The following is a 16,013-nucleotide window of genomic DNA, read 5'->3' as shown; positions in this document are numbered from 1 at the left end:
GAAGATGTTCCATGTTAACACTTCAATCGGAATAAAAAAATGCCCAAACCGACTGAAATTTCAGTCTTTCGGTTTGAGAGGGGTGAGATAAACCGTCCTTTTTTAATCCAATCGATAAGACATGTAAACACTTGATCTGATTGAAAACCGAAACTGGAAAGTTTTGCGCAAAATGGCGTATGACGCATGGAACGAGTTGATGTTGTTGTTGAACCTAATAATAAATGACTGTCTTGTCAATCTAACAAGAAAAAAAAAATCGAACAACTCTTTCCACTCATCGTCTGTGAAGTGGTGCAGGACAAAGTTGTCCCACAACTGGTTCGGACTCTCATCTGCAGACGCCTTGTTTTGGGTGCGGGAATGAAAGTATTATGGCACAAAGATTAATGTGCTTGTTGTCTCCTAATTAGGACCCAAAATAGATCAATATTAAGTCTGATTTTTATTTTATGATTAGTATTCGACAACAGAGCGAAACTCTGTATATTCGTGCAGTGTGCGCATGCCAAAAGATTCAATCTGATTTGAAGCTTGTGACATATAAACGCGCACATCAACCCGATCAGTTTATTTAGCGTTCTTGTAAAAACTGTTTGGAATCATTTATCGGATTGAAATCAAAAACAAAAAGTGTCCAAGTAAACTTGGCAAGTGATGAGTGCTGCGTTTTACCCAAAATTTTACATTTTTGCAACTTCCGGTAAAAACGGCTTCCGGAAAAAACGTCAAGTGCTCCGTGTGAAATGCAGTAGATGTATAGCGCCTCGTCACGCTGCTGCCATTGTAAACCATTGAAAAAAAATAAGCTGGCTTTAGGAAAAAATGCACTGGTGGACACACGGCCTAAACCTACAATTAATCATTTTAGTAATTGAAATCAAAAAATAATTCTGTCAAAAAGTCAAAATCAAGCTGTCGATTGAGGTTCACTCTTATTAGACCTGAAATATAGTAGATTCACAGTTTTTAACTCTTAACCTCAGGATGGCGTAACAAAACCAGCCTTATTGCTATTCAAAACCCACACAAAGACGGCAAAAACTGTGTAAAAGTAGCCCAATTGGCAACACAGCTTAACCTGACCATTTCTGACAGTTTTGACCCATTCAGGCCAATTTCTGACCAGTTATGAGTATGATAGCTGAACATTATCACATTTTAAGGAGGATCAGCCAATCACAGTGCTAAGGAGCCACAGCCTCTTCCAATGACGCACTTTAAAGAGAAAAAATATGATGATGTTGATAGATGCTGAAACTATGTCAGATGGAGGCACCGCCATCAGTCAGGGAGAGTTTATGTGCATGTGAAAATGATGTACACTGCATCTCGGGGCTGCAAGATAAATGGGTTATGTGAGGGCTATCCGTCAGCAGTCTATAACTTTATAAGTGCATATTTGAGTAGTGTCAGGCATACACATACACACATACAGCCTTCATCACCAGTCCTGCCCCTGAGACAGGAAGTAATGAAACTCAACTAGCATAAGCTCTTTAACAGACATGAGCAGTGGAGTGGGGGTGTGGCATACCGCAAGCGTGCTAAATCAATCTTAATAGCCAATCACGAACATATAAGAGCACAGCAGGGCATCTGTGTAATGTCCCATGTGATAACTAGATTACAGTTTCTGCAGCTAATGTGAATGGTGCTTGCCTGTACTAAACTCACTGCTATGATGCTAGGGTGCATTTATTTTATCAAAAATACAGTAAAAAAAACAGTAATATTGTAAAATATTATTACAATTCTAAAAGAACTGTTTATTATGGAAGCTTGTTTCCACCACAGAATGAAAAATAAAAAAGGTAATTGCGACTTTTTATCTCACAATACTGACTTTTTTTCTCACAATTGCGAGTTTACATCTCGCAATTCTGACTTTATTTCTCAGAATTGCGAGATATAAAGTCAGAATTGCGTGATATAAAATCACAATTGCGTGCTATAAAGTCAGAATTGCGAGATATAAAGTCAGAATTGCGTGATATAAAGTCGCAATTGCGTGTTGTAAAGTCAGAATTGTGTGAAATAAAGTCGCAATTGCGTGTTATAAAGTCAGAATTGCGAGATATAAAGTCAGAATTGATTGATATAAAGTCGAAATTGCGTGTTGTAAAGTCAGAATTGTGAGATATAAACTATTCTGAGGGGAGAAAAGTTAGTCTTTTTTCCCCCTTGGAATTGGCCTGATGTCTAGAAAAGATGTCAGAATTTCGAGATATAAACTCGCAATTATGTGTTATAAAGTCAGAATTGCGAGATGTAAACTCGCAATTGTGAGAAAAAAAGTCAAAATTGTGAGATAAAGTCGCAGTCTTTTTTTCTCGCAATTCCGACTTTATTTCTCATAATTGCGACTTTATATCTCGCAATTCTGACTTCATTTCTCGCAATTGGGAGATAAAAAGTCGCAATTATTTTTATTAATTTTTTTATTCAGTGGCGGAAATAAGCTTCCATAGTTTATTCTGTCTATTGTAAGATATGTTCACGTAATTTATTCCTGCGATTAAAGCTGAATTTTCAGTCACATGATCCTTCAGAAATCATTCTAATATTCCGATTTGCTGCTCAAGAATTATTACTATCAATGTTCAAAATTGTTGTGCGGCTTCATATTTTTGTGGAAACTGTGATGCATTTTTTTAGGACTCTGATATATAGAAAAAAAGACTCAAGAATGTCTTTACAGTGAGTTTTGTTCAGTTTAATGTCCTTGTTGAATAAACGTTTTTTAAATACTTTAAAAAAAACTTATCGACACCCTTTAACTAAATATAAATATATATTTAAATATTAAAATATTACATTTAGAGTGCTAATCTCACAATCATAAAGTGCTTCTGTACACAGGCATCGAGAAAGCTAGTCATTTCTAGATTGTCTTTCTTTCTTTTATCTCTCACCTCAAAGCGAGAAAATAGGTTTGTGGGTCGTGGGGGATGGGTGGTTTTACGGTATATTGCGCACAGACGTAGAAATGTGCCATTTAGACGTACTGTTTAGTGTTTATACCACAGAAGACAAATTTGGACAGCTATGAGAGGACAAAACAGCTTTACATTATGTACACATGAGCGTATCAAAGAAAGATGTGTGAACATGTAAGGATCGCATAACCTCAAACGTGACTCATTCAATCAAAATCTAGAGTTAGAACTATCTATTTTACAGTATATTTTACTTTTTTGTTATATATTGCGATATAAATAATCATCTTTTCATTTACTTTTAAACCAAGAGAAAATAATAAAGTAAGGTTTAATTTCTAAAGTATCCAGAAATAGATATGACCACATGGTTATAATATATAAACCACTTTTTCCACACAAAAAAACTGATACAGACTGCTACCGTCATAAGAAATTACTCACACCATGATAAGATTTGGGTCACACCGCCCACCCGTAGTGGGTGGATTGCAGAGAGTATTTGCCTTTTGGACAATGGAAAAATGACTGACTTTTATGAGTGTGTGTGTGGTGTTTTATTCGGCTGGTTGCCAAATCTTTTCAGAGAGACAGTATAATACCTGACAGCCATTAATCATAAAGCGCTCCTGGGATTTAAATGGCTCAATTTCCTCTTGATCTATATCTCTTTTCAGCAAGCGATAATATCAGCCCTGCAGACACCAGTGATCTCTCTGTCACTCGCTTACACACACACACACCTGGGTCAATTGGAGGTGTGTGTGATCGTATATTACCTGAGGAATGTGCCGTGATAACATTATTTCCTGTATGATAAATCACTCAGTTGAACCTGAAGCCTTTATAGACTCGCTAAACTCCAGATTGGAGATTCTCAAATGCTTTAAATCTGTAGCGTTATCGAAAAGAGCTACTGGGGCCTGCAGAACAACGGCTGATCCCGTAGGAAACAATATCACGAGTGAGATCTCATTACTATATCTCAATCTTTTCTCATAGACTACGAGATTAGAGAGAGCAAATTGAACGCCATGGAACGACATGAGGGTGAGTAAATAAATTCAATAAACTTGACATTCTCCAGCAGTTTATAATTTACAGGCTAAGGATTTTTAAGAATATTTTTAGTATATTAAGAATGTACTTAAAATTACTACTAGGGGAGTAATGATTTATTGTGATTCAAGATTAGATATGCACTAATCTTGAAACGTGGATTTTTTAATCGTGACTTTAGACGGTGCACTCATATTACTATGAATAGGAGAAAGTGCAACGCGCAATATGGCGGAATAGGCCCCGCCTTCTAAATAAAAGAGCCAATTGCCAAATCACCCTTCACAGGGAGTTTGATTGACAGGATATCTGACCAATCATAATCCGCTATCAGACATTTTGTTCGACAAAGCAGTCAGAAGAGTTAATAGATTACCGTCGGTGGATTTGAACTTGAAAAACGGTGTGTACTGACGTCTTTCCACGGTTGAAACAACATTCCTTCTGATTTCCATTCATGTTTCTTTAATGCTATAAATTAACTAGAAGGAAGAGATGATCGGTTCACGAGCAGCTTTAACTGAGGCTCTACAGCGATCTGTCACGACACAATAAAGAGCCACAAAATGGTATTTATTGTTTAAATATCTTTAAAAAATGACCAAATTTGACAGTTGAGACTTTTGTTTCATATAATTTTTCACTGCGTGAGAACATGGTGTGGCGTGAGAGCGGCATGGCTTGTCAGACATAGCAACAGTAACTAAAGGGGGCGGGTCTTTGCGACTGGTCAACTGGTAAAGTCATCTGTTGTTAGAAGCTGCGCTTGCTATAGAAACAGACGCGCGCTTACGATTACACACATGCGCATTGGCTAGTCCAGCATGAAAAACGCTTTTTTTTTGTCATGATTTGAGCATTTAGAAACAAAATTTACGAGACGGTTGTCGTCAGACTTCATTGATGATTTCAAATGTAACATTTAATTATAAGCTTGGTGAATGGCTTTGGAGAATTTGATGTTTTCCCATTCAAAGGGATAGGAGCTGGACTTGCATGACTGAAATAGCTGTCTGAGAGGCGTTTCAAAGATGGCCGCCAAGTGAAATGACTTGACTTAAAAGGTTTTTGGCATAGTGGAACAACCTACACAACTTACACTCAAAGACACCTGCACCACTTTAACACCCCTTTAATAAATAAGGAAAAAAAGAATTGCCCACCCCCTACTATGAAGGAACTTAAAAAATACTGAATCAAATTGAATCAAATCTCATTGTGAATCGAATCATCTTGAATTTGCAAAAAACATTCCTGTGTCAAATCGAAAACCTATGAATTTAGAATCAACTCGCTTCCCCTAATTCCTACCCCTTAAATTATTTTATGTTTGAGCTTGGCACAACTAGAAAAAAATATATTAGTTATAAAAATGTCCATAGTAAGATGTTATTAATTTTCATGACTTTTCCCGATCTGTAAATCACACTTTAAAAAATAATAAAATAAAAAACTTACATAAATTAATATAAAATATAAATATATATCCAGGTTTTATAAGACCATGGGAGTCCAGGTTCTTCAAAGAAAAGAAAGTTGACAAAAGGTTGAAAAATAAGAAATATTTTTTTAGCTGTTTTCACTTATTTCAAAGTTTTTGTCTAATTTTTAATCAATTCACCTTGAGGCCCCCTGGCTGCCTGGTTAAGAATCACTGAGCTAATCCATGCCAATTCTTTTCAAAATGCTAACATTGAAACTGTAACTTTACACCTCGTGATTCATAATCCACCTGAAGAATCAATACCCCTCACCTTTCTAAAATAAGGACGCTCCATAACCAGCCAGCTGTCAATCAGAATGCAGATCACCTGTGAAGAGAAAACACACTATCAAATACGCCCAAATCCACATGTGAAACTTTTCCTACATACTACACGAATATACAAAAGTATGAACACTAGCACATAATCCTCCAATAAATATTGAACTTCTGGGCCTGACACTTCTCTTGAGTCAAATGATGCAATCAATATGACATGAACATAAATGTGTGTGAGTTAATGTGAGCAGTAGTGTCAGGGCGAGGGTGAGACTAATGAAGTTTAAACAGAGACTCCCTTTAAGTCTCACACACACAGACACACAACCACACTTACATACACACACAGCATGTCTGTGTTACATTCCGCTAGTCATATTATCATGCTGAACCCAAAGGAAGTAAAAAAAAAAAAAAATCCAAATAGCTAATGACACCCAAACACGGTGTCTACACTGTAAGAATGCTAGTTTTGTTGACTTAGCACACTAGCAGTTTAGACAGTGAGCTTTGTTGATTACGTACAGTATAACAAGAGGGTTCTTTAAAAAAATTGGCAGTGTTGCTTTGTTGATTCAAACTGAAGCATTTAAGATATGACGCCTTTGCACACTTGCACTTCAGACAGCTTTGCAGTGTTGTTATTGTTAACTAAAACTAAAATAATTTTTCGGTAAAATATAAAAGTGAAATAAAATCAAATGCAAATATTATATGAAAAACTTAGACTAAAAAAATATTAGAACTGCCTTGGCAACTAACTTAAAAATAAAACTGAAATAAAATAAATTAGAGATACAGTATAGAAATATTAAAACCCCCAAAACTAAAATAAAAATGAGTCGTTTTTAGTAGTTTGTTCGACTTACGCAAGCATTCTACTGTTGATTTACTTAATACTATCTATAGGGGCTTTTGCACCGGAGGAACCTTTTCATAGTTCCTAGCACTATTGGCTAAAGTACTCGGATTGTGGCGCGTTCGAACCGCAGAAACTAGGAACGATTTTAGTTCCAGGAACTCTTTTTGAGGGAACTAATTTAGCTCCTACTTCAGAGCTCTAAGCCAGGACTAGGAACTATCAGTGTTGCCAGATCTCGCGAGACAAATAAGCAACCAGGCCCGTGAAAACAAGCCCAAAACAAGCGACTTTTTCTCATAGACTGTGGGTACAGATTGTCAATTTACATCCATGTGGACAGATTGGTAAACTGTGCGCAGTTGTGTAAAACTGTGCACACGGTACAGTTTATTTTTCTTCAGTAATGAAGCTTGGCTGTCCGTCTAGTGAAAAATGTTGGTACTGCGCCCAAATAAAATCTCACTGAAAGCTAATTTTTTGAGATATCAACCTAAAATTTGGAACACAACTTCTTCAGATTTTTGGCTTACATTTTCTTGCAGTTTTAGAGTAAAATATATTTTGTAATATATATATATATATTTTACATTGTTCATTTTCATAAACTCAAACTTGTATAACTTTTTTTCTGTTTCACTTTCATAATTTCATAATACTTCACTTCAACAATAATCTGGCAAATGTCTTCTTTAAAACAAGACCAACCATAGGTCTATATTCCAAAGCATTCTTGAATTACAACCATTTAAGTTTGGATAGTGATTTTCATGTCTATCTATGCGAAAAAAGGGGGAGTGACCGTTAAAGGGTTAAACAATATTAAACTATAATATCTATAATATCTAAAATATAATTAATATATAAAAACTACAGTCCAGTCACCATCAGTCGCGACTCGCACGTATTTTCATTTAAACGTCACTCACTGACGTTTTCCTAACCAAAAAAAAAAAACCATTGCCCTGCTCTGCCTCTGATTGGCTAGTACTCGTTGCCATCTGGGTCAGAGCCAATTAGAAGCAGGATGTGGGTGGGAAAAAACTCTACTGTCTCCTGTGTGTATGGGGAAAGGGGAGGGACAGAGGGAACAGGCAAGACAAACTCCTACGTTTAAATAACATATAGAAAATATCTGCTTGACAACGAGCTGGGAACAAGCCCAAATAACCAACTACACTTTAGAAACAAGCCCAAAAAAAACGCGACCCGCGACTACCAATAATTGTAAGCGACTTTACAGAAAAACAAGCCCAAAGTCGCTTATAATAAGCAGACTTGGCAACACTAGTGGGAACTATCCGTGACGTTAGTGGGTGCTTCTCAATTCTTATTTGTCCATCCTCGTTTCCTTTCCTCGCGTCTCAGCTCCGCCCCCTGTAGGATATGAGGGAAGGCTGCAAGGAAAGAAAAGGAGGACGGAGGAATCGAATGAAAGCTTTTTTATACTTTGGAATACTTGACCACTCGAGCGTCTTCATCAGCAGCGGTCAAAGGATCTGCCCTTATGTTGTTTTAGGGTGTATTCACACCTGCCTTGTTTGGTTCGATTGAATCGAACTCTAGTTCGTTTCCCCCCTTGGTGCGGACCTTTTGGGCAGGTGTGAATACAGCAACCGAACCGAGACCCAGCTGAAGAGGTGGTCTCGGTACGGTTCCAAACGAACTCTGGTACGGTTCGTTTACGGTGTGAACATGAACCGACCCAATTGCAAGAAAGCACTGCCCCTTTGAGTTAACAGGCTTCCGTAGTCGGAGATTTTGGCATAATGGTTTGTGTTATTGTTGTTCAAGTGCGAAAGAGAATTCCATTCCGGCGCGCTGTCTGGCCCAGTAGCACCTCAATGCAGTACATAAGATCCACGGGGAGGAGTCGGATCAAGATCCAAGAGGTGGAGATGGGTAGGATTAGGGGTGGGTTTAGGGATTAGGGGTGTGTTTAGGGATCAGGGGGCGGAGATGGGTAGGTTTAGGTATATGTAAGGTGGGAGGAGTTGGATCTGGATCCGACTCCTCCCCGTGGATTTCATGTTCTGCAGTGAGGACCATCTCGTCTGGCCACACGATACTGTTGCGCGTCTTTCTGCGCGTCGTGTGTGTGCATCATTGGAATGGAATGAATGAATGAGTGTGTGCATCAGGACATTCACATACAGAGCGTTCTCTTCAGTCTAATCGCGCATAGATGCAAAAAAAGCTCGCAAGCGTTAACATTGACAGCACTTGTTAGCAGTATATACAATAAGAATCTCATTATTTGAATGTGTGAACATAGCCCCTCTCTATGAATGAAAACTTTATACCTTATCCGTCTTCTGCGCAGTTTCTTCATTTGCGTTTGTACAGAATAACACAAAATTAGTAAAATAACAAATATTGCAGTACGAAATATCTCCATGCTGAGCCTTTTTTGCACTTCCTGATTTCCCTACTTGAGAATCCTTGTCCAATGAATGGACGAGCTTAGCACACGTGTGGTTTTGTTTACAAATTTTGGTTCACTTGCAAAAAGAGCAGTGTGAAAGCGAACCGAACAAAAAATATATATATATATTATTTGGTCCGGACCAAAGCAAGTGAACTATCGGACTTTCCTGGTGTGAATACACCCTTAGTTTGGTTATTTAAGAAATTCCTAATAAATAGCCTAATAATAAAGCGAGATATCCTGTTGAAATATGTGAGATGTGTGGTTTATTTAAACTGCAAAGGTAAAGTATAAATTAAAATGATTGTGACCGATGTGAAGGGGGAGGAGAATTATACGTGCGTCATGTTTAGTCGATAAAACACTTCCACAAAGGATACACCCGTGCCTCCTCGCTCATAGCTCCTCTGGAAGCCCTCGCGGATCTTCGACTCCTCGCGGTGCAATTAGAGAGTTGAGATGTCCTTCAAGATGGCTGAGCTCGATCGGTTTCCGCGTCATAGGATGGAGGACGGAGGAGCGAGGAAACGATGAGGGGTCTTGAGAAGCACCCTATGCTGATTGGCCGAACGCACACGAAACACCAGCACCCGCCATTTTTAAAAAGCTTTGTAAACACACCGATTACAGCCTATATATTTACTCCAGAAACTAACTCTACTAACATGGAAACCAGTGATGGAGACCAAGCGAAACATGATTATATATTTCTGCTCAGCTAGCAACACTGGACATCAACCACACGGCATACGCTAATAACCTTTTTTTTTTATATACAGTCTACTTTCTATGTATAACAGTTCTATCTAATATCGTATTAGACAGGACTGTTGGACAGATCGTAAACTAATGAACACAGAGAATGCGAGCACTGTTTGTTTGCTCAGGCTCTGGCGTTCTCAGCGCCGTCAAAATAAAAGTCACTTCAGAGTTCCTACAGGCGGTGCGAATGCAACCAGGAAAACGTTTCTAGGGGAACCACCCTGGTGGCTCGCTAGAACTACCCGGTGCGAAAGCCCCTTATGCTTATGGTTTAGACAGTAATATAAACGACCTTGACGATTATCATTTAAGTCAGCAAGAAATGGATGTATTTGAAATATTTCCAAGTTAGCACGGATCCGCGAAAAAGACTAAAAACACTGTGTTCTGCTGCCAGGCCAGTAGTTGGCGATGTCACTTTGTAAAGAAACCACCAGCCTATAGACTGAACACGTAATACGCATGATGTCACCGTTTTCACACAAAAAAAAGGTTTTGTAGTTTACAGAGACGATAACTGTATCATTTTCAAAAACTTGCACTTTGAAACCTGTTTCAAATGCCGTTGTCATTATAAATAAATGACTAAAACACATACAAAGTTTCCGTTTTTAGTTGAAAAGTGTAAACGCCCAATTAAACTTAATTGAAAATCAGAAATGTTGATTTGGCAACTAAGTGAAATAAATAGGCTTAAGTTGAAGAATCAAAATTGAATTTATTAAAGCTATATAGTTTTTTTAACTAATAAAAATAACAAAAGCACAAACTAAAATTAATATGAAAACTGAAAATATAAAAATAAAAGCTAATTAAAATATTTAATAAATAGTATAATAGTATAAATTGACTGGATTGTGAAAAGTGAGAGATGTACAGTATAGGAATGGAGGCAGATCTGAATGCAACTGCATCGTGCCCTTGAATACATCATAGATGTCTAGAGTCGTATCACAGGATAACCAAGTGATTAAAAATCACAATGTCAAAAAACATTAAAAATATATAAATATCTGCACCACTGAATCATTCACAATATGACCAGTAACATGCATTAAGAAAATAATCAGGGTCACTTTTGAATCCAGTTTGACTTTTCTAGTTTTTGTCAAATGTGTGCGCTTGCACTGTAGATGGGGTGTACTGCTACTCACACATTCCATCTTTCTCTCTCATACACACACTCACATCTGCTGTTCGACTCTGGCTGGTCGTTGAGTCTTTCCTGCCTAGTCCCATGACGAAAGGTGGGGGGTGAGGTAAGAATTGGACGCTTTATGCCATATGGTCACACACTCTCCAACGTGAACTCCACATAACACACTGACACACAGCTGGACCTGATTAGTGCCTCTGTGTGTGTGTGTGTGTGTGTGTGTGTGTGTGTGTGTGTGTGTGTGTGTGTGTGTGTGTGTGTGTGTGTGTGTGTGTGTGTGTGTGTGTGTGTGTGTGTGTGTGTGTGTGTGTGTGTGTGTGTGTGTGTGTGTGTGTGTGTGTGTGTGTGTGTGTGTGTGTGTGTGTGTAAGCTCACATAGTTTCAGGTCTCTCTGTTCATCCGTGACATTGGGCCTACAGTCATATCAGTGAACTTGTTTTGATATCACACACAACGGCGATGATACTGTTCTAAAATACATTTTCGTAATTAAAATAAAGCTTAAAATAAAATATAAATATTAGATGAACAACTTAAAATAAAAAAATAAAAATGTTGCAATTAACTGAAATAAATAAGTGTAAGATAAAGTACTAAAATGACTAATACTGAAAAAAAGAGACAAAACAAAAGCACATAACATAATAAAACAAACTAAAAATATACAAAATGCAAATAAAGATTATTAATAAATACTATACAAATATATAGACAATACTAAAACAACGCTTTAATAAACAAGAACACGTCCTAAGTAAATTCCCCTCTGAAAACACGCCTGAAAAGAACGATTAATAGTCTAATATGTAATTAATAAATCATGCTCACATCGAACAAATACACCTCCAGTGTTTCCCATTAATTACATAGACAGTGGCAGCCCGCCATAGTCTAATCTGTGCCGCCACAGTTTCATAATGAACCGGAAATATTTTAAAACTTCTCACGATAACATAAAAAGTCTCTAACATTGTTTTGCGACTTTAAGTATCTGTCATAATCGAAAGTGCGCTATGACTTTGTGCCCTTACCAAATCGCAAAAAGTATATAGTCTGCTTGTGATGTGAGGATGATACATCATCGATGTGGGGCCAAAACCTTGTGTCTCTATATTTCGTAATTTTTGTTTTATAAAATTAATGCTATTAGTCATCCTTTACGTCTCTATGTGGGTTTTACAAATATTTAACCTATAAAAAGCATTTAAAAGAGGTTGTGACTAAACCTCGTTAATCCATTGGCTCCTCAAACTGTCGTTTTTTTGTATTTGAAGAGCAGAGAATATTAGTCTGCTATTTGCCGTCTAGTTGAAGCAAGTTTTAAATATCATCTGCGTAGCGCTTCATCTTTTGTAACATGACTTACCAAAACTGTAGCTTGGCTCCGCCCTCCTACGTACTTCCACTCAATTTTCATTTTCTTTCAGTGCTACGTCTGGGATTGTGCTGTATTCTTTGGTTTTCTCCGGTCAATTTTTTACCGGGCCAATCAGCGAACAGAGGGAGTGGCTAAGAACGATCGTGCGCTAGTTTGAGTCGTCAATCGTCATACGAAATGAAACGAATGAAATGTACGAGTCTGGTGGGTCCAGGCTACCAAAACTGTGCCGTGGCAAAAAAAAAAAAGGTTGAGAAACACTGATGTAGTTTTATAAGCGTATCGCTGCTTTGTAACCGCTAATTCTGCTGTTCCACAAGCGCCACCTACTGGCAAAGACTGATTTTGAATATTCACCAATATTTTACCCATATTTTTACGCAGCATACAAACAGTGTTGTAAATGTTATCGACAAGATAAATTTCTACATAAATAATTGGCAGGGAGCTAAAAACAAATGTCTATATGGGTGGGGTGGGGGGCCTACCGTAATGCTGTAGCCCAGGGGCCTTTGGTTATCATATCTCAAAATCCTTTGCAGGGCTCCAGACTAACTTTTTTTACTAGGAGCGCTGTTGCCCCTGACTGAAAATTTTAGGAGCACAAGCAGAAAATTTAGGGGCACACCTTAAATCAGCTTGCAATGCAATTATTCAATTTTCCCCCAAAATAACTGTAATACTGACAAATTCTTTAATAATAAAGAGACTTAACGTACAGATTTTACGATATGCAGTTTTATTTTAAGTTCACAGGGCTCCAGACTCAAATTTGAGGGCAGCATCACCTCAAACCACGCGCGAGAGATCACTTCCGGCGCTTTCCGGAAAAGACCGAAGCGCCGGCGCCCTCAGATCACTTGGACGTGGCTGTGTTTACAAGAGGTAAAAACGATATAAATACTGTTCGTTTTCTCACACAAACCGCTCGTTTCGTGTCTTAGGCCATCAATGTGTACTTACATTTACGAGTCATTAAATCATGTTTAATTTGGACTTCTCTGTGCATGCTCTTTGAGGTGGTGACCATAGACCTGCATTATATGACTGACAGACAAGAACGGTTTGACCTAAAAACATCTTGGATGCCCTTGAGGTAAGCTAAAACATACCAAAAATTTATTTCAAAGTGAACTATCCCTTTAAACTGCTGACATAGTGTGTGAACTGTGCTTGAGTCAACAATTGTTTCTTGTGTTCAAGAAAAAGATAGTTCATAAAAGTCAAAAATCAAGATGTCTAATGGACACAAACAGTCCAATTCCCCTATTATCCCTAGAGAAAGTAGCTCCTGTTGGGATTACTCTTTAAGTGCTGAAAGAGTAGAGGCTATCAAGATAGTGTGAGTTAACTCCTTATCAGAGCAGTTAAAAGTTTCTGTCGCTGTATCATATTCCCACCAGACGTGTCCCGGACACCATATATCATGACAAAATCACCACTGCAAACCGATCCAGTTTGTTAAAGGAATATTCTGGTTTCAGTACAAGTTGAGCGAATCGACAGCATTTGTGTCTGCTTAATGTTGATTACCACCAAAGAAAAATAATATCTCCACCTGTTCCTCCTTTTCTTTAGAAAATTAAGCAAAAATATTGGTTAGAGTGAGGCACAATGGAAGTGAATGGGGAAGATCCTATCAGTCACCATGAAATCAAAATGGACAATTCTTGCTTTTAACGGACTACTATTGCAATGTTTATTGTAAATGATTTATCCATGCACATCATTATTTTTTTAAGATTCATGTGCCCTTATAATCTTGAATCAATATAACTTCTCTATGCATCTCTTCTGACGTGTTTCCTGTTATCACTGTAAAGCTGCTTTGAAACAATCTATACTGTAAAAAGCACTATATAAATAAAGGTGACTTGACTTCACTGGCGCGAGGGCGGGACAATAACCTCTACCCAACAGTAAAAACCTGAGATGAGATGGCACCAGCAATAGCAAACCACAACGACCCACGATTCAATCTATTTCCAATGGACAAAATTAAGTCCCGCCCTACATTTTTTCTTGTTTGAGAAGCCGTTTCACTCGGATATACATCATAGGGAAGAAAAAACAATCGCAACTTCCTTTAAAATGGACACTGTTTCAATAGTATAGCCACATGACACAAACGATATGCATGTTTGAAAAAAATGGCAAATGAACTTACACTAATATCTAATTTTACAACTTTGTCGCCATGACTGTGCAACACCATAAACCGTAACATGACTGTAAAAATGAAGCTTCAAATGATTGAAATAAAAATTACTAACTTTTTTTGCGAAAAGTTTTAAATTATAAAATAATTCACTATTTTAACTTAATAATAAGTTCGAAGAACGTCCCACTGTTTGTCTGACCAATGGAAGACATTTATGGGAAACGTGTTTGAAAACAGCCATTATTTTTATGTACTGACACAGAAATTGCAGCATTTTGTAATGTTAAAGTGTAAAATGCAAACTATCATGAAATCAAGTGCATTTGAGAAAGGCAACAATCTTTTCAGTCTTCCCTAACGAAAGAATACTGTGGTGATACCATAGTACAATGTATCAGATGTTGATACCATGGTATTATGATTTACACCATGGCACTAAATATTTACTATATTTATCCGCCATGATAGTGGTACTCTGCAAGATAATACAAAGAATACCGATAATAACCACATAGTAGTAAATTGGTTTTACATGGATTACATGGATCATGTTGTTCAAAAAGACAGTAATAGTGAAAAGTGTTGGTTTCATATAAACATTTACTCTATATATAACAATTATTTATCATGGTAACCATAGATTATCCTAAAATACCATAACTGCAGATAATGTAGATCATATAGCCTAAGTTAATAAGAGATCTCCTCTTAATAAGTGTGTTCTCTGGATGTAGGCTACACAGTACGTGTTACCTTGTAGTAGGCTAGTAAGTTAGTATTTCGGCGGAAATTTACCATGGTAAATGTTTGTATTAATGTAAAGTGCTAACGTTACCCAAAAGCGCATCTTACGAATCGTCATCAGGACGCACCGATTTAACATTAACGTTAGATTTCATGAAAATCATTCGCAGTTTCTGTCAGATACACTACGAGACCGATCCGATCACTTCCCCCGGTTCAAAAAGATGTTGATTCACTGGATTCTTACCCGCTCTGAAGAGAGAAAGTCCCCGTGAGTTGTAGTAAAGCACACTGTCCGTGTGAAGAAGTGAATGATGTGTCAGTTCAACACAAATGTCTTCAGCGTTCGTCAACATCAGCAGCTCGAGACGCGCGCGCTCACCACACCACGGACACGCGCTGACAGACAAACTCACCTAGGCTACTTAGTTTGGTGGGTGGGTCAGATGATTTAAAAAAAAAAAAAAATGTACATACATTTCATGCATACATTATTATTGTAATTTATTACCTTTTCCATTGTGATTTTTTGTTTGTTTGTTTTTGATTAAATTGCCAATAATAAATTAAATATGTTTTGGAAGACTGCTTTATTATCACTTGAAAATAACTTAAACTTTATATATATATATATATGTATATATATATATATATATATATATATATATATATATATATATATACACAATTTATAGCATACTTATCTTAAATAACTTCAAGAATTTTGCTTGTCAAATAAGCATATCTCACTCGTCATCAATATTT

The 16,013-nt window shown here is 37.3% G+C and overlaps 1 protein-coding gene across 2 annotated transcripts in view; it reads right to left on the bottom strand.

Moving 5' to 3' along the window:
* The window catches only part of bmpr1ba (bone morphogenetic protein receptor, type IBa), a 68,671-nt gene extending 53,081 nt beyond the window's left edge, over window positions 1-15,590 (bottom strand). For both annotated transcript variants that reach the window (XM_056254842.1, XM_056254843.1), the window contains exon 1: window positions 15,496-15,590. The gene's annotated coding sequence lies outside the window, so the exon portion shown is untranslated. The remainder of the gene's footprint in view (window positions 1-15,495) is intronic.
* Between the last annotated feature and the right edge of the window lie 423 nt (window positions 15,591-16,013).

Source organism: Rhinichthys klamathensis, unplaced genomic scaffold (assembly GCF_029890125.1).
Source record: "Rhinichthys klamathensis goyatoka isolate OS25496 unplaced genomic scaffold, OSU_Roscu_1.1 h1tg000114l_1, whole genome shotgun sequence".
Classification (NCBI taxonomy): Eukaryota; Metazoa; Chordata; class Actinopteri; order Cypriniformes; family Leuciscidae; genus Rhinichthys; species Rhinichthys klamathensis.
This window is presented reverse-complemented; position numbering and strand designations above follow the sequence as displayed.